At 42.7% G+C, this 20,750-nt stretch overlaps 1 protein-coding gene across 2 annotated transcripts in view; it reads right to left on the reverse strand.

Moving 5' to 3' along the window:
* The window catches only part of LOC142463906 (uncharacterized), a 114,490-nt gene that overhangs the window by 61,028 nt on the left and 32,712 nt on the right, over positions 1-20,750 (reverse strand). The window contains exon 2 of one of the 2 annotated variants that reach the window (XM_075566753.1): positions 13,143-13,226. The exons of the other annotated variant lie outside the window; for it this stretch is intronic. The gene's annotated coding sequence lies outside the window, so the exon portion shown is untranslated. The remainder of the gene's footprint in view (positions 1-13,142; positions 13,227-20,750) is intronic. 2 annotated transcript variants of the gene reach the window in all.

Genomic DNA, 20,750 nt, shown 5'->3' on the forward strand with positions numbered 1-20,750 from the left:
AGTTCTGTAGACTGACGAGTTCTGCTGACAGCTCCTGTTGCTTTTACACTACTCACTGGTGATTCCTTCTTTGAGATTTTACTATCTCCCTTTTGTGTTGAGTGGCTCTCCTGCACCAGACACTATGGGAAGGAGGGTGGGGATGTGGATAGAGTGAATCATAGGACAGTAATGTGTGTGTGGGACGCTGTCCAATCTGTGACAGCCTTTTATGGAGTTTGGAAGAGGGGGCTCCAGCCGTCTGCCTTTTCACCTCCTTTGTGCTTATCCTGCAGAACGGGATTCTCATAATGATATTGTCTGCAGCCCATGAGTCAACAGGGGTGGAAAGAACAAGAGGGTCCAGCAGAGGTTGCACTAGCTTATTTTCTATGGAGTAAAAATACTCTTCTAAAAATCTGGGACAAGAATTTTTGTTGTAAGAGGAGTATAGCCCTCTCTCTCATATATACATACATATATGCATAGACATGCATACATATCCACACGTGTACGGTATATACAGAATGTCTGTGTACTTGCACATACGCACGCACACCACCGGGTTTCTTAAGAAATTATCGCAAATAAAAATACCACTTGTAAACATATTCACGTCTGACAGATCTGCAACCCTGCTTTACACCATTATCTATAATCTCTTAGCCCACTGCGCCCCCCGCCTGCGCCCCCCCCCCCACAATCTTGTTTTCCGTCGTCAAATGACGTTGCGGTGTTATGTGGCGTCACGCCACGTTGCCATGTCATATGATCCGCGGCGTTGCCATGGCGATACATCACCACACTTCTAAATCCTGGTAAGTTGAGAGTTGCAGAGGCCTCATGCGATCCCCTAGCATTAAGAAGAAGTGGCCTGTTGAGCTACGAAACGCCGCGTAGGAGAGATACCATTCAGCCTATATATTTTTATTATTCATGTTCCAAGGTGTATTTTATTGTTGTCAAACGGTTTGCTGAACACCGAGTTGATTTCCTCTTCTGCGCATGTGCCGCGCTGTTGCCTGCCTCTGTGGTTGCCAAGTGAGGTCTGAATCATTACTGGCAGACGCTGTTACGCAAAGCAGAGCGGGCGCTCTGATGTCACAGAAGGGCCCGCGGGACCACGCCGTCACGCTGCCTGACTGATCGGGAACACAGTGAGGTCTGCAGAGGAACCTGTGTACTACTTGCGAGCAAAGGACAACCACTCCCCAGGATCCACTAAGCACATTGACGCTATTTACAGGACATTGAGACTGTGGCAGAGTCATCAATTATCTGGCATTTCACCTACCTGTAGGTGGAAAGGAGAGTGAAGCTCTGGTGGTTCCTGGTTGTAGACGCTGGTAACTGCCACTCTGTGGCTCTATGCTTGATTAATCTACCTTGATGTACGCATAACCTTGAAACACCTTTTATATAAACATAGTTTATTACATTTTTCACGATGAGTGTTGTGCGATTTGTTTGTTTTTTTGTTACTAGATTCTAGGGTCTTGGGGTACCCTTTACACAGCAGCAGACGCTCATCTACATTGGTATATATTTATTTACCTTTTCCACATGGTGTGTTTTTTTTAATTAAATTGACATCACAATTAACACTTTGTATTAAGTATATATTTTAGTGCGCACTTATTTGTTTTTTCTATTCATTACATTAAATGCATTGGGGAAGAGCGTGGGGCCTCTGCAACCGCCCACGCCCCCCCCCCAGGAAAATCACGCGCCCCCCAGTTTGTGCACCCCTGTCTTTGCCTACAGTACTTCTTCCACTGCAGCCAGGGATTCTGGGAAATGACAAGCAAATGAGAGCACACACTTAAGCAATTATAGAACTGTTTTTTTTGTTTTAATACAAAAATGTGCTAATTGTTCAGCTTGCCGGTATATGAAAACAACGAATAAATTTTGCGATATGTCCCTGGGGGTTGTGTATTATTTATCTGGTCCCTGCAAATTAATTGATGTGGGAATGACAACAAGAGAACCGAGATTCCATGTACTGGAACAAACCAGGGACATCCGTAATGATAAACAGGATTTAGAGGCTTTGAAAAAAAAAATGACTACAGTTGCCAGACATTTATTTTTGCATCACCGTGGAGATGCATCATTTCTTAACAGCATTTGCAATTAATAGTCTCTTTAGCACAGAGAATGTAGGTGGATTATTAAATTGAGTTTTTTAATGCCAGCTGGACTGAATAAAGCTATTGGTTTTCGCTATGTTTCTGTACATTTGTACTGCTTTTAACTGGACATTGTATCTGTAATTGTTGTATTGTGTGTATCTGATGCTTTGTGCTTTGTGTTTAAATTGCTGCTGCAGATCGAGCGCCCCTGCTACGCCATGAGAAACTACCAATTGAGGTGGTGTTGTGATTCGCGTGCCTCTGTTTTCAAAGCCCTTAAAGAAGTGGGCCCTGCAGCTGTCAATCAAGCCCCCGGAAGAAGCTGTGGCGAAACGCGTGTTGGGGTGGGTCTTTGCTATACTATGCTATGTCCTTCCATACGTCCATGAGGCATTTTACTCTGGCTAAGAGCGAAGATTCAAAAGATTGGAGGATCCTTATCTATGTAATCTCCTGCTGGAACTGAACGACTGCAGATTTGAACATGTATTTCGGTCATTAATTTTTGCTAGAACGTCTGTGGTATTCTGTTTGGTTTGTGTGCTTTTTTTCTGTACAAGTCTGTCCGGTGTTTTCTAACCTGGTTTTTACGTTTTTGTTATTCATATTAATTTATTTTTGTAAACCCTCCTTTTTATCAGGGACTTTTTTTTATATTGCTACAGATTATAGGATTTAATATGTATGTATTTTTTGTTATTCGCATTTACTATTTGTGCTTTCTCGTGGGAGTGTTTTTGTATTGGAGAGAATGTCTCTTTTTAATTATTTTGTTTTTATTAGTAATAAAGTGTTTATACTTTGGTATTATATTATATACCCGTTAGCACTATCAGAAAGTATATTAGAAGGGATTGACATCCTCTACTTTTTTCATATATTTCCAATGTTTTTCTCTCTGTTTGTTTCGGTACCAATAGATATAGATTTCCTTAAGCGTTTTTTTTCTTCTTTTCTTCGTTGGTTAACACACACATACATCTATCGATCTATCTATCTATCTAAATGTCTTGTATAGCGCATACCCCGAGTGAACCCTGCTCCTATACATCTGTACATACATACATACATACATATACACATTGTGACAGAGTCACGGTCTGTGTAGGTCACAGAGAGGTTCAGTATGTATGCTTTCCAGCATGCAGGAGGTTAAACTGCTCTGGAGAGGCTAGCTGCAGGTGCACCTAATTAAGGCAGACTGAACTCCTGACTGTAATAGGTTTTTAAAAGGCAGTCTGCAGTAAAGGGATGAGAAGGGGGTGAGCAAAAAGGATGCATGCATTAGGAGTTTAAATAATAATTAAAAACAATTGCAGTCGGGTGGCGTGGCCAGGACTCCAAGCAGGGTAGACATGTGGCAAGAGAACTCTGGCTTAAGAGCCCCAAGAGAGAGATTAAAGGGGGTAAAACAATAACCCTTGCAAACACATCACCACCTGGGGGAAGTGTCTCTCTGTCAAAAGCAGGACCCAGAGCGACAGAACATAGGACACTCCGAATACAAACAACCGGGAGCCCCGCGGACCCGGACGAGATCCGCAAAATGGCTGCCGGGCACTGACACCCGCTGAGGGGGCAATCACATTGAGCCCGGAGGAGTTGGGGTAAGCCGCTCTGCCTAATAAGGCTAGTGCATTACCCGGCGAGCCGGGTAATGCGCAGGGTTGGCGGCCGCTGCGGTGCAGTGAGAGACGGCGCTGATATGACCTGCTTGTCCCGGGCTGGGCCTCCACAGCGTGCGGGTCTATGTCCTCTTGCCGATCCCGAGCGATCAAACGAACAAGGCCCGAGGGGAATAAGCACGGGAGGAGTGCAAACAGCCCCCCCCCCTCCACTTCTAGGCCCGATGCTACCCCCTTTCAGGCCCGTTACTGTACCCTTGTAGGCCCGCTGCTCCCCCCCGCCCAGGCCCGCTACCTACCGGAATCGGGGGAGAAGATGGCGACAGAGGAGAGGTGTGTGCAGCTCCATACATCGGGCATCCATCTCCTTCCCCTAGCAAAGGCCCAAATGCCGCGGCCACAAGGCCAATCCAAGATGGCCACCAGTTACATCAGGAGGAGCCTCCATTGACAGGAAACATCACCAACCACAAGCTCAGAAGGTGCAGAGGAACCAGTGAGGGCTCCCAAATTTTTTTTATATATATATAGATAGATATCTATATATATATAGATTGATATATATAGATATATATAGATATATATATATATATATATATAGATATATAGATTGATATATATAGATATATATATATATCTATATATATATCAAACGACAGGGGGTGCCCAGTGCTACATCCAAATGACAAAACATACATGGTAATAATTGTAATAATTACAAGAAATAATGCTTCAGTACTAATAATAATAATAATAATAATGATTTTTTATATATATATATATATATATATATATATATATATATAAGAACATCAGAACATATCCCGTCCTCTATACTTAAAGGGGACTTGCACAATTAAAGGGGCAACTATGGAAATATAATGCTTAAACACAACCTGTGTATGGACAACTAGAATCAAGGATCCTAATATAACACACGAATATAGGGCGCATGTGCGCCATTTATAAAATGACCACGCGACGCGCATGTGCGTCAAGGAGCGAGATGGCCGCCTGATCCTGTAGCTCCGCCCCAGAATTCCGCATCTAACCCCTCTTCAGGGATAATCCAGCAACAGCCAACCTAGTTCCCCTTCCAAACATGCCTCGCAACGCTACATCCAAAAGTATGGCTCCCAAGGTTAAGAAAAACCTCACCTGGGCCAGCGCGTCAGATTTCTTCGGAAAGCAACCCGGGCAGGCAGGCACAAGCAAGCCAAGAAAGAGCTGGGACACAAGAAAAGGAGGAGTCAGAAACAGAGGAGGGCTCCGGTCCCCTGAATTACACCAAACAGGATATAGATGACATACGTAAAACTAAAATCTGCGTTCCAACTAGAAATTCAAAAGGCAGTAAAAGACCTCCGTGGGGATCTGGCCCACGTGGAGGAGCGAACTTCTGATTTGGAGGACAGGGTCGCAGAGTATGGGGAGGTCCAAGACTCCTTAGTGCAGGACATGGCCAGTGTGAAAGACTAAGTGGCATAACTCAGAGAGATGCAAGAAGACCAGGACAACCGCTCCAGGAGGAACAACATTCGTGTCCGGGGCATACTTGAGAAGGTTGATGACCACAATGACTTCCTATTGAGGCTGTTCATCATGTTATGCCCTGATTTGGCTGAGTCTCAAATGCTAATGGATAGAGCGCATAGAGCCCTGAGACCTAGAGCCCCTAATCAAGACAAACCGAGGGATGTCATCCTGCGCCTTCATTACTACAGAACAAAATAATTAATCATGACGGCGGCCAGAAAGCAGGAGTTTATTTAATTTGACTCCATAAAACTACAGCTGTTCCCAGATCTGGCTGCAACCACACTACAAAAATGCAGAAACCTAATGAAGATCACAGAAATCCTACGCAACGCTGGCATCAGATATCGTTGGAGTTTCCCCTTCTGCCTCATAGTTCTCATAGATGGCACCCAAGTCTCAATCAAGGATCCAAGCGAGGCCTCCAGCTTTCTGGCGAGATTGGGGCTGAGGGCGAAACCAACGGAAATGCAAGAGGAGGGGTCGACCCCAAAAAGAGACCAATCAAAATGGGTCAAAGTGGGCACTCAGAGTAGATTACCATCCGGAGAAGACAACATAAAACCTGACACTGGATCGGGAGGCCGGACGAAGTTCTCCTCTGCAAGTTAACCTTTGAGATAAGTGACTCTGTTATGGGACTGCTGGCATTTTGGACAGTGGGCAATAGGTATCCCTATATATGACCCAGATCCTTATCAGATATCCCGAGCTCTTAGGAGCCGAGAACAAGATCATAGTATTGCAATACTATAAGCCAGAGTCACTACTGTAAAGATTTGAATGTTTCCATGAATGTTTATAATGTTAAAAAAAAATGTTAAAGGCCAGACCTCTCTACTAGTTAAAATTAGGTTCGATATTTCAAGGAGAGAGGAGGGTTAAAGTGTTTTTTTTTTTTAGATAAGGGTATGTTGCCTATTATCCAAGATGCGGGTTCTTGGGGCTGCGGAAGGGTGGCCGCATGTGTTACGTCACGGGTGTTTAACCCGAGTTACTGATTGACTCAAGCCATTAACCTACTGTAGTTAGGCATGAGTCACAACCATTGGAGCCACTTAGTGGCATCAATCTTTTTTTTCTTTTTGTTCATTTACTGTTGTTCCCTTCCCTCATGTGTGTCCCCTTCCATCCCCCGTAATAGCCACGTCCCAAGGTCGAAATATTGTATTTGTAGATATATGTACTTCTCATGTTCATACGCATTGATTTACGAATTATTATCAAAAGATAAACGATCTTTACGCAACCACCTCCACAATGGGTTCCCTTAAGATCATATCCCATAATGTTAAAGGGCTCAATAGCCAGGCCAAACGCCAGACGGCATTCTCTAATTATAAAAGAGAGCTAGCAGTCTTTTTGCAGGAGACTCATTTCTCGAAAAGTCGCCAACCAACCTTCTTACATAAACAATTTCCCCAGATGTTCTTCTCATCGGCAACAGTTAAAAAGAGAGGGGTGGCCATAGTTTTCAATAACAATATCCCCTTTCAACTAGACCTAAAAAAACGACAAGGAAGGGCGTTTTATTCTCCTGACGGGACGGATAGGGGGGTCTGAGATCACGTTGGGTAATATCTATGCCCCTAACTCAGCAAGGGTCCCTTATTTTGAAAAAATAATGCATCTAATCCAAACACCCAGGAAAGGCCTTCTGATTGTTGCAGGGGATTTTAACTTAGTCTTGTCCCCCAATGTAGACAGATCGGGTGCTTCAATGTCGGGGACTTATCGCCCTGACTCACAAGAACCTAGACTGCTAGTTAGCTTATTAAAAAAAACACAAACTGTAGACATCTCGAGGTCTCTACACCCTACAGAAAGGAACTACTCATTCTATTCTGTCCCCCATCACTCATATTCCAGGATTGACATGATTCTGGTGGATGCCCGACTGGTAGGGAGAATCCCAAAAACTAATATATATCCTATCACATGGTCAGATCACGCTTTAATAGACACCACAATACTACACTTAAATGCTCTGAAGATGGCGGGCCAATGGAGACTTAACAAATCTCTCTTATGTGTCCCGGATGTGAAAATACCCCTAATTGAAGATATCAAATTTTACTTCGCCAATAACTACTCCCCCGAGGTCCCAGTTTCCACAGTATGGGAGGCCCATAGAGCCGTTAAAAGAGGCGCTCTTATAAGGGTGGCCTCATTCAAGAAAAAACACAGAATAACAAAAACAGAGGAACTAACCAAAGAACTAGCAAACCTTGAAAAGAGCCATAAAGCGACTCAGTCAGCAGAGACACTGGCAAAGATAATTATGGGTGGGTAGTGTCCCCCTCCCCCAAGTTTTAAGCTTGCCCCACCCCACTTTCCAAGTTGGCAGGTCAGTTTCATTTTGCCAGGTTACGACAGATCCAATGCGATCATTCTTCCTGTAATTATACAGGTAAATAAGAATTTTAACCCAGGTGAATGTTAGGACCTGCTACGGTCATGCCTTGTAAGTGGCAGCAGGCTTAAGACGCTTTGGCCAAAGGGTTAAACTAAATTACCCTTTTTACAAGAGATATATAGGTATTGCACTGTAAAAACAACAAAACAGGCAGCGCTACCCACAATAGTATGACAGAGTATATATTACCTTATGTATAAATGACCAAACATGCATAAGGGGCTGCCCAAGATACAAAAAACTGACCCCCTGGTCAGAACTATAGTATGGAAAGGGAAAGTATCTACTGGCGCCAATTAAGATATATACTGCAAAAGGATATAAGAAAACCAAGCCTGTTGGCTGTAGACACGAAACTCCTCACGTTGTGCTTAAAGAAAAGAAAAAGCACAACACATAGCGTAATACTGTGACTATAAGCGGACAACACTTAACAACATGTAACAGCTGAAAAATAAATTGGTGAAATCTCAATATTAAAACATTTAATAACAATTATAAATAATATATATTACACACGGACATTTAATAAACAAATAATGCGATAAAAATAGAAGCACTCTGCACCGCCGATGGAGATAGTAGCAATGCCTACTCACCAGATGGAATGAGTAAGTAGGCGGTGGATAATTTTGAGAGTATCCCCTCTCGTTTGTAAAGCTGCTCTCTGCTGGCTGGCGTCTCTGGGACCGTAAGTGTGGAGATCTTGGTACGGTGCCTTCCGCGACTCACTTGGGAAGACGCCCAGGAGGTGATGAACAGCAACAGCTGATTCAATACGCCGTCGACATCAGCAGGAAAACCAGTTAGCAGCAAACGCAGATTCAGCAGCAGCAGCTGATGCAGCACGCCGTCGGTGTCAGCGGGCTGGCTGGTCTGCTGCAAGCGCAGATGGAACTGAGCGTGGGGATACAATCTCCAAAGTGTAGAGTGCTAAAACGCCACCCTACGCGTTTCGAAAGGCTCTCTGCTTTCTTCCTCAGGGGTATATCCTTGCTACTATCTCCATCGGCGGTGCAGAGTGCTTCTATTTTTATCGCATTATTTGTTTATTAAATGTCCGTGTGTAATATATATTATTTATAATTGTTATTAAATGTTTTAATATTGAGATTTCACCAATTTATTTTTCAGCTGTTACATGTTGTTAAGTGTTGTCCGCTTATAGTCACAGTATTACGCTATGTGTTGTGCTTTTTCTTTTCTTTAAGCACAACGTGAGGAGTTTCGTGTCTACAGCCAACAGGCTTGGTTTTCTTATATCCTTTTGCAGTATATATCTTAATTGGCGCCAGGTATTGCACTGTGTATTTTTGTCACATTGGAAGTAGCTTTGTTTTTTTTGTTTTTTGTTGTATACAAAGATAATTAGAACCAGAGGAGAATTGAACCTCTGCTTGGCAAATAAAACAGAGCAAGCTATGAGATGGACGTCTCAGAAATATTATGAGAGAGGTAATAAGGCCCATACTATGCTAGCCAGGAAACTAAGAGGCCCAGGCAGTCTTGGTTAGGGGGGGGGGGGGGAGGCTTCAGGCCATAGCTCAAAGATGGGGTCCTATCACATGACCCAACCAAAATTGTGGTGGAATTTAGAAAATTCAATCAGGAACTTTATAACATATAGTGTTAGATATATGTTGCACGTTTATTTGTTGCAGTATTATGCTATGATTTTGATTTTCTGTATTTACATGTTTACCTACACCACGTGGAGCACCTGTATGGACGGGCGAATTCCGTGATACTGGTTGTATAACATCTATTTTATTATATACTTTTATTACCAATATATAATAGTGCAGAGCGCCATAGATATAACATTTTTCCACAACAGATCTGACAAGGCCACACATCCACCTCCTAAAACCAATCTCTCCCAATTTCTACGGTCATGTCACCTCACAACTCTAATTCCCATACTGTGCTTTAAAGCTGTGTTAACAGAGAGCATTAGCCTATATGGGCTCCATGTAACAATGGTTTTTGAGGCAAAAGGTGACATAATGTGCTCATTTGCATGTCATTTCCCAGAATCCCTTGCTGCAGTGGAAACACTGTATGCTGGGTGATAATGGCGAAAGGCAGGGTTGCAGACCTGCCTAAGACATGTGAATGTGCTCACAGGTGATCTTTTTATTTGCTATATGCAATACGGTGGAGGTTTCTTGTTGCCTTTTTCACCCACCATAACTTAAAACGTGATGGTAAACCCTACAGCCTTGAAAATTGCAAAACCAGCAAGAGACTTGGTGTAAAGGCTTTAAGGGGTCAGTCCCTTCTAGGACTAACATGTACGAATGGCAGCGACACGTTTAAGGGGTCAAATCTGGGTGATTTATGGCTTTTAGTTTACAAACATCTGACAAATAGAATAGATTGTAAACGTTAGTTTGCAAACACAGCGAGCAGAGACTTGTGAAGGGTTTGTCTGTTACTGTGTGTTCCCCCAAGATACAAAATGGCTGCAGGATCAGAGACGGCCATCTATAAATATCTCTGGAAAAGGGGTTCCACAGGCATCATGGGACACCTGGTTCAGGCAAGTAAAACACAAAAATATACAAAAACGCATTTTAAGATACTCTGCTGCTGTCAAGTTACTGATTTACTGATTTGAATCTACTGAGAAATGAATAGGTTTTTTTTCCCCCTCGAGGAACACGGAATTCCAGAGGATCAGCTACTTCATAGCATCTGTTTCACTAATCGTGGCTTCATAATTACTTTGCAAACAAAGTACAGTTTACAGGTACCTGGGGATTTGAGTAATGACTAATCAGTCCTATTGCCAAAAGATATTAGATAAAGATTTTTTTTTTAAAAATGTAAAAAAAAAAAGCGCAAGCTTTTGTGTACTGCGGAAATGGTAAAAAAGTTTAACCCATTAAACATACAACTGAGATTACAACACACATTCTCTGTAAGTGTCCCAAAGCTCTGCATTGGATTCCCTTTCCTATTATGTTCTTTTATATTTTATCCACTTATCGTATTACAATCCCTGTCTTCTATCGTTTAGTTTGGAGAGAGACATGCAAGTACTTTTGTATGTACAGTATATGTGTGTATGTATATGTATGTGTGTGTATGTATATGTATGTGTGTGTATGTATGTGTGTGTATGTATATGTATGTGTGTGTATGTATATGTATGTGTGTATGTGTGTGTGTGTGTGTGTGTATATGTATGTGTGTGTGTATGTATACTGTATGTGTGTGTGTATGTATATGTGTGTGTGTGAGTGTGTATATGTATATCTCCTCGGCACTCCAACAGATAAAATCGATGTCCTTTCTCAAGTTCCTCGTAAGGCGTACTTAACCATCAATTTAGGGTGCAAACTGCCTAGATGCAGTTGGGTATCGAGCATAGAACAGAGAGGCAGACACTCCACAATGCTAACAAATCTAATTTTACTCAATTAGATGTTTTGGCTCCCAATGGAGCCTGGTCTTCGGAAGCCGAACAGTCGAATTTAATACAATTACATTTAGCATTATGGAGTGCCTGACGCTTCATTGATATGTATCATTCGTTTATTCTGGTTGGCTATAACTTTCTTTTATTAAATAAGCTAGTATTTTTCTTGCTAAAAGACTTAGATACTGTATATCCAAATGCTATAATACAGGGTGAAATATGCGAAGTGGTGCTCAGAATCACTGTCACGCTCTGTATCAAACTTGATTGTAGTAATAATAATCCTTAAAATGTCCAGATACTGATAGGATGGTAATAAAGAGTCAGTCATAAATAGACCTACTGTAGGTGAGACTAGGTGTGCCTAGTGGTGTTAGCATACAAACCACAAATGTTGACACTATCACCAGTAGTCCTCTTGCTGTGCTCAGTCACACACCACACTCCTATAATACAGGGGTTCGAGTAATTTCTTTTGGGGGGGTGGGCACAACGGTTACAGAGGCCCCACGCTCTTCCCCAAAGCATTTAAATTAAATGCTGGGGATCGCGCGCAAGGCTTCTGTAAGGCCTCGTCCAGGGTGGAAACAGGCACACTGGTGCTCCAGCGCTGCACCCTGCTCGGCCGGACGATTCCTGGCTGGCTAGGTGTGCGCGCGTCTGGGGGCGCAGTCACAACGTCATGGAGCTGGTTCGCCCTCATTGGGCGAACCGCTCACGTGACGTGCTTCCTCAGCAAGCGGCTGAGCACCGAGGAGGCGCACTCGCCCGTTCACGCAGGCCACGTGCTTGTCGCAACGTGTCCAGCATGAGCGCGCGTGCCCACTCAGCTCCACCCTGGACGAGGCCTTAGGCTTGTATTATAGCAAGCGCTTGCGTGTGCACGTGGAGCGCGCATTTTGTGTCTATAGGCCAAACGATGACGCACGCGGCTAGGAAGCGTGGACATGATGTCACAAAGGTAGGCCGCACTGTGATTGGCTCACAGTGTCATGGCAGCCGCTCGAAAATACAAATTTATTTGTATTTCCACCAAGCTGCTGCACCAACGCCGACTGCCGTACGCACAGATCGGTAGTGGATACACTGTCGTAGGAAGACAGGTATTTTTCATTGTCGTGAGCGCGCTAGCGCATACGCACTTAGTATAATACAAGACTAATTCACTTACCTGGTTTCAGGCGGCTTCTGGCGATGCAAGGTCCCATTACGTCGCGGTGTAATGTGACGTTGTGACGTCAGAAGATGCCGGCGAACAGTTAAGGGAGTGTGGAGCAGGCAGGGGGGGGGGGGAAGACTGATAAGTTTGCGCACCCCTGCTATAATGTGTCCAATCCACTCAAAACCTGCTGATCTACAGTCTTCCGGAGGTTAACTGGTTGGGTATTGAGTAGTTCACAAAACGTATGTTGGCAACAGCTGTTTTCTGTACGGATAATCCTTATATGACTTATAAAGACATTCAGTCTGCATGATGTCATTCACAAGATGTTCTATTTCTTGAATTTTTTCACTTTTTTTGTGTGCATAATTTACAATGGTTGCATCATATAAAACTGACAGTGTGAACAGTTTTATGCAAAAAACCTGGACGCTCAGCTGCTTCGTCAAGATAAATTCATCCAACTGTTAATTTAGCGGTTAGGATAGGAGGTTAAGGATAGGGGTTTTAGTGTAAGGGGTTGGGATTTTAGGGCAAGGGGTGAAGGTTTAAAGGGAAGGGGGTAAGGTTAGGGACCTACTTTGGTGGCGAAGCGGGCTGCGGCGAGGTGAGTGATGGCTAAACGCCGGCGGAGATTTGGTCAAGACCAAATGACCTAGACCGTTTCCACTGAGCTACTAATGTTGTTCGTGACAGGGAATCCTTCTTTTTGGGGTTGTATTCTTTTTGGGGGCATGTTCCTGGCTCTAGGAAACCATGGTCTCTTCTCTGGGGACCTCATGTTCAATTGGCCACTTAAAAAAAATTGGGAGAAGAATTCCTGGGGTATCATGGGATTTCTGTTTGAAAATAAAACGAATCCTACCTGGATTTACTGCCGTCCATAAGAAAGATGGATTCCAGTTTGAGTTTTCAGGTTCCCGGCTCCGTCAAGACACGTCAGTGTGGTCTGTATGGGAAAAGTAAATCACATTGTTGCTTGATGACCGTCTTAAAAATAAGGACTATCCTGAGAGAAAAGACCACCATCTTAACCTTTTGAGTGCCGGAAGGGTCGCAGTACCTAAGCCCCCCCGGCACGTCGTGATAGTAATCACATGATCATGACAGAACTGTTCAACAGAAGAAATAAGAGTCTCCTTTTCCATTAACATCGCGTTCAGCGGTAAAATGTCCATGACACAGCTACTATGCCCAGAGCTTATGATGTGCTTCATGGGGCATCCAAAAGGTTTCTCCATTTGCTGCCAGAGCAGCCTACAACGCATAGGGGTTAAAGACATAACTTGTCAACATATTATCTCATGGGATCATCCTCTTACACACATTACCTGCCCCCATTGATGTTAATGGGATTACTCTCTCACACATTAGTTGTCCCAATAAACTTCAATAGGATAACCCTCTTACACAACTCCCCCATACATTTCAGTGGGATACCACCCTTTAAAAAGTCAGCAATCTAATTTCCTGGAGTAACAACAGGATCTTTGGGACAGGCCTAAATTGCTGAGCACCTAAAAAGTTACTATGCTGCAATACTTTATCTATTACTGGCTAGTTCTGCTAAAGTATTTAACATGGTAGAAAAGGTTTTGCCTTATCACAACTCCAGTCTGTTTTGCCGACTGGGATTGCACCACTAAGAAAAATCTAAACCTTTGAGATAATGGCTGCTTGTTTTGGGACTGTTGTATATGCCTCTCAAATTTCCAGCCTTCTCTAAACTTTAAAATAAATGCGGCATCAGATTTGTTCCGTATATAGCTGCAAGTTTCCGTTTTGAGTGGAAAACTCTAATTATAGATTGCTTTTTTAGGAAGGCAGAGTACGATCTGATATTTTAGTTATTGTAGCCAACAATACACTTAAAAAAATAAAGTGGATACATTTAAAAAAAATAAAAATAAAGAAGCCTTTTGGAATATGGGAAAGTAGACAGTTATTTTCTCTTTGACATAGGCGTGTCAGAGGTGAGGTAATGGGAAAAAAAGGGAAGTGTTTTGAAGAAATTCTTTTTTTAGCAAGGTTTATTCCCATGAGAATTATAGGGAATCCTATAAAGTTCAAATCACTACAGAGATTTTTTTTTACCTCACGAGGCCGGCCATGTTGGATTTGGTGCCCACCTTCAATTTGTGATGTCATTTGTGACACAGAAAATCGTGAGGGTGTGTTACTTATCCTCCAACACAAAACTGGTCTCTTCCTTTCTCTGTTCCTTTCTCTGTTCCTTTCATTTCTCTGTGAAATTTCAGTGCGCTTCAGCTTGATGTGACATTACTAACACAAGATGGCTGCCTCCTCACTCTTGTGAAGGGCAGTCACTACAGTAGGTCACGGGGTCTGGTAATCCAGGGCCCCCCATGACACAGTGGCTACAGTACATGTCCAAAGAGTGTTTTTTTTTTTCTCTCTCTCTCCCTCTCTCCCATTGCGTTTTGCTTTCCTATGGAGCACAGGACGCAATCTGCAGGGCACACCTCCTCTTCCGTTTCCGGATTAAGGGACGGCATGTGTCCGGCACTCAGAGTTAAAAAGGTAGTCCGTCAAAGAACAACCATCTAAATTGCATCCTCAAAACAAATCCAAATGTGCTCAAAGCGATGGCTTAGGCTACTTTTTGTTTAATTGATAATGAATTACAAAATGCTTTTCTTTGCAGCCTCAATGTTCGTCAATTAAGCAAGTGTTATTTTTTACCCATATCCCTCTCTGTCCTTTTCAGAGAGCCAATAAAGGTAAGGGCCTTGTCTGTGCAAATTCTTGTTGAGCACACAGTGACATCAGTCAGGTAAACCAAACCCCTCCCAAGTCTCAGCTCACCAAGTTTATAAACCAACTATAAATGTAAACAAATACAGTACTGTTATTAACCAAGATGTGACCCCTTAAACATGTCACTGCCATTGGTACACTTTCATCCTAGGTGGGATTGCCTGTTTACATTTAGGTTACACTCCAATAAAGATAACCTATAATCCAAAATTTTTCATATAGGATTATAACTTGTGTTCACAATATCAAGACCGACCTAATTATCAATAAAGTAATCTAGCTAAATCATCCCATGCTCAGTTTTCTGCATCTCTCTGCTGTCTAAAGGTTACCTCCTGTGATGTAATTTATGGCTCTGCGTTAAGAAATCGCGTGGTACAGCCGATTCCAGAAACTGAAGTGGAGGGGGCTTCGCTTTTGTTTCGGTTGTACCAGGTACATCACAATGGGCCATGGTGTGTTAAGGCCAATGCCGTACCTGGTACTTCATAAAAGCACTGTAGATGTTAAGGCAATATAAAAATATATATTCTCTTAGTCTCAAGTGAATGGGCCAGAAGGAGTCTTCCAGTGCCGGAAAGTGTCTTACGACATAGGACCGTTTTTTACTGTACAATCTCAGCCAAGAGAAACTTTGAGTTAAATACGTCAAATAAACAGCGGACAATTACAAGCACAACCTGAAATTTATTACAAGAACATCTCAACATCCAATAAGGATTGACCGCTGCATCATGACGACTCTGTGACTGTTTCCTCTCCCAGAATCCTTTGCTTGTCTCATCCTCACGGTTTGTTTTCTCCCAAATAAGGTCTGTGACGTCAAACAGGAATTAAAGCTTCAGTCAATTCTTTCTTCCATGTTGTTATATTACAGCTAGTTGGTATTTTCAGGGATTTTCCTCCCACTCACGACCATGTCATATGAACAGGAGCACTCTTGTGTGCTAGCCTCTTACCCCAGCTGTAAAGGAGTTTACATCGAGTTGAACTATGTACATTGCGATGCTCAGTCTCATACCTGGTCAGGGTGCTGGGTCGGTGCAGGCTGGGCGTGGATATGCAGATTTTACAAGGCTCGCCATACAAAGACAGATGTTAGACATTAATTGGTGGCAAATCATAAAGTAACTCTATGCTTCTTCCACTTGTAGCTCTCACACCTACGCGGGTGAGGTACTTATGCTTGTTTCCCTTAGTCTTGGTTACATTGGCAATCTCATCCATACCGTCAATAATGCCCAACTTAAGTGGGCCCCTGCTGGGAATACTCTTCTTCCTGGGATCAGTATCCCATTACTGTGCACTGCATAACTAGTCTATGTAAAGTTGGATCTGGAGTTTACCAAGGGTCTTCCGGTGGGGCCAATCCGATTATGCTCCGGAGCAACTACTCTGAGAATTCCTACTAAGCACATGCTCACTCTTCTTTCCGCATGAGAACAATCATGGGCCATTACTAAAGGCACTAACTGAATGGGGCACATTCCCTAACTGAAAACAACACATTTATACACGAAAACATATTTACCGGACTCACGATGAGGCCCTCTTCCAGAATTCAGAAGAACCTGCTTCTACAACATTGGGTGGAGCTATATATACCCTCCAATCTCCCTATGGTGACATCACTGGTCACAAGACACACAAGGGAGTGGTAATCCCTTTTGTACAATCATCCTACATCACCTGACAGGGAGCGGCAATATCAGAGTGATCCCACTTGGTTAACCCATTAAGGTTGTTAACCCCTTAAATGAACTAGTCCTCACATGGGGGGACAGGGGGCAACTACATGTGGATCAGGCTTGTGGAAATGTAGATAGTTTAGAAGGAGATTTTAGGAATGTTTAAAAGGAAAGAAAAGCTTTTTTTAAAGGGAATAAATGTTTAAAATTAATGACAGAGTAGAATATGTGGTTAATCCCCTTGCCAAGAAACATTTTTAAGAACTTGGAAATGAATAATGTCATAATAATTAGAATTTTGAACTTTGGCTGTTCACCCGTATGCTGTATTCTGGTAAATTTTTCAGTCCACATGCAAGTTGTTGTCAAGGGCTTTAAATTTGAAGCATCTCAGCTGTTTTTACAGTTTTTATTTTGTTTTGTTACAACTGCCCTTGGAAGGGCGATTTCAGATTAGCAGAAGTGTCACGGAAGACCAGACGATTTGCACAGGGAACACAGCACAAGGCAGAGTAAGGGCTGTTATATACTGTGTGTGACCGTGCGCGAAGGTGCGTGCACGTGCCGCACACGTTTTATGCGTATACTGTGCGCAAGTGTAAGGTACTGTGTGTGTGTGTGTGTATGTGTATGTGTGTATGTGTGTGTATGTGTGTGTATGTGTGTTTTCAAATAAATAAATCCTTTAATAATTTTTTTAATAACATTGTATATACACACACACACACACACACACACATTTTCAGCGGCGGTAGCAGCGCAAATTTTCTTTTACTCATCTTCCCCCCTGTCGGCCGGTTCCACGCTCCCTGCCGTGCCCGCGCACGCACTATAGAACCGGCCTAAAGGCTTAAATAAACAGGGGTTTATTCTGGCAAAAGCCAACAGATAACAGCACAAGCAATAAACAATAGCACACAAAGAACTGTGTGAAACACTAAAAAAAATCCACAATTTGGGGTTAACCGGGGTCTATTTTCCCTGTAGGCGCTGGGCACAACATAATCCCGCTTACCCAGGTTGTCTCCCGCGAATCTAGCCGTGTCCGCGGCTACAAAGTCCTCTGATTACCGCTGGCTCGTATTTTCACGCAGCCTCCAATCACAGAGACTACTCACGAGTTACATTCGACAGCCTGGAACTCTGGACCGGCCTAGCATTTGTAGATTTCCAAAACTATATATGATGTGGTGGGTTTTGGGGTTGAGCTTGCTGGGATTGTGTGTTTATTCATTTTCAACTGATTTCAGTTGTTTGGAGGTTAGTGGCCCCTCCTCCCAGGGTTTAAGCTCGCCTCACCTCTCTTTTTAAAGCAGCAGGTTTTTTCATGTTCCTGTGCAGGACAGACACACTGCGGTCATTCTCCCTCCTGCAGAGGTAAATGAGAATTTTCACAGGTAGTGTTAGGACCTGCTTATTGGTCATGCCGTGACGCGGCTGCAGGCTTATAACGCTTTGGCGAAAGGGTTTAACTAAATGATCCTTACTCACAAGAATATTGAAGTACTTTACTATATATTTTGTCACATTGGATGTAGCATTGGGCATTTCTGACATCTGCTGCTCGAATGCATGGAGAAACGAAGTACGGCCTGTCATAGCGCGGCTATGAGAAAGGGGGGCGCGGCTACAGATCTGCCCATCGCGTCATCAGGTTGAGTGGGAGATATGGATCGGCCAATCAGAGAAGCGCCTACTGCCTGATTAGAAGATCCAAGACCAGGGAAATAAATTGTCCAACAGGCGGGGCATGGTTCCTAGGAAGAAATGGGCCCCTGACCTGGTCCCCTCTGTCCACAAAGGTGGTACTGCAGCCCTAAATATGTAAAAGCACTACATACACGCTACCACTACTTTAAAAAAACAATAAAGTTTTACCATTTCATATGGTTTTGGGAAATAAATTTTTAGGCAATCCCAGTGCCTCGGTGACCCTGACGAAGGGGACAGCAGGACCGACTTAACCTTTTATTTGAATCACTCTGCTGCCCTTTTCGTCAGAAGGAGCAAGGATGCAAGTAACATGCTTAATGGGCTAAAGAGTCAGTCCCACGTAGGACCAAAGTGACCTGATAGGGACATGTTTAACCTTTAGAGTGCCCTTCTGACGTACCTGAAGTGCCATGTGATTGCTCCTAGGGCTATCACATAATACGGAAGTGACGGCAGTCCAGTGACACTCTGGTGCTGCTGGATCCCTGGCACTGTAAAAGGTTAATAATTAACCTTATTAAATTATTGAGGAACTAACCAGGAGAGGGGCAATACTAGATTTGGTAATATCAAACACTGTAGAAGTAATAACAAATATTAAAGTCCTGGAACATTTGGGTAACAGTGATCATAACATGGTCTCATTTGAAATACATGATCAAAATACTGATTACTTGGGTTCCACAAAGACCTTAAACTTTAGAATGGCAGATTTTAATAAATGGAGGACTAATTCACAAGGAATAAATTGGGATAATGATTTTGCAGGGTAAAATGTGCAAGATAAATGGGCAGTCTTTAAAACATTGTTAGAAAAGCACACTTATCAGTAATAAATATAAAAGAAACTAGTCTAAACTAGTGTGGCTAAATAAACAGGTAGGGGAGGAAATGGAAGAGAAGAAACAAGCATTTAGATTCTTAAAGTCAGAGGGGCCCGCCGAGGCATCATATCACAATTTTAAGGAATGTAACAAAAGTTGCAAAAGGGCAATAATATTAGCAAAAATGTATAATGAAAAAAGGATTGCAATAGAAAGTAAGATCACCCCTAAAAAGCTCTTAATAACAAAAAAAAAATCAGAAAAGAAAATATAGGACCCTTTCAGTGTGAGATGGGCAGGCAAATTATTGGAGATAAGGAAAAAGCAGAGGTATTAAACAAATCCTTTGCCTCTGTATTTACCAGGGAAGAATCAATTGCAATAGTAGTGCCGCAGGATGAAGCCACAACCTCTATATTAACAAACAATTGGTTAACTGAGGAAGACGTTCATAGGCGGCCCGATGGCATACATCCAAGAGTTCTTACGGCGTTAAGCTCAGTAATAGCCAGACCATTACCTTTCATACTCATGGACTCCATTTCCACATGCTCAGAACCACAAAATTGGCATAAAGCTGATGTGGTGTCTATATTTAAAAAGGGAGCTAGATCCCAACCGGGGAATAACAGAAATGCTACTATCTTACACAATTTTGTGTCATCAGCAAAGATGGAGACTTTGCTCTCTATGCCAACCTCAAGATCGTTAACATAATAAGTTATAAAGCAGGGGTTCCAGTATCAATCCCTGAGGTACCCCACTCACAACTTTAGCCCAACCTGAAAAGGTTCCATTTATTACAACTCTCTGTTTATCCTTCAACCAGTTTTCAATTCAGGTGCAAATATTTTTACTGAGTCCAATTTGCTTTATTTTGTACACTAACCTTATGTATGGAACTTACCAAATGCCTTTGCAAAATCTAAGTAGACCACATCACCTGGAGTACCCTGGTCAAAATTCCTACATGGCTCCTCAAATAAACTAATAAGGCTCGTTTGGCAAGACCTATCCTTCATAAATCCATGCTGACTATTACTAACAATTTAGTTTTCTATTAGGTATTCCTGAATATTATCCTGTACTAAACCACCAAATAGCTTTCCCACTATTGATGTCAGGCTTGCAGATGTAATTTCTCTCCAGATGGACTTGGATAGACTGGAAACTTGGGCAGGTAAACGGCAGATAAGGTTTAATACAGATGAATGTAAGGAATTTAGGAAACAAGAATAAACAGGCGACTTACAAATTAAATGGGGATAAATTAGGAGAATCCTTGATGGATTTAGGAGTGCTTGTAGACAGCAGCCTTAGCAATAGTGACCAATATCATGCAGTAGCTGCAAAGGCAAACAAGATCTTATCTTGCATTAAACGGGCAATGGATGGGATGGAAAGGAAGTAAACATTATTATGCCCCTTTATAAAGCATTAGTAAGACCCCACCTTGAATATGGAGTACAA

Source organism: Ascaphus truei, chromosome 12 (assembly GCF_040206685.1).
Source record: "Ascaphus truei isolate aAscTru1 chromosome 12, aAscTru1.hap1, whole genome shotgun sequence".
In the NCBI taxonomy this organism is placed as follows: domain Eukaryota; kingdom Metazoa; phylum Chordata; class Amphibia; order Anura; family Ascaphidae; genus Ascaphus; species Ascaphus truei.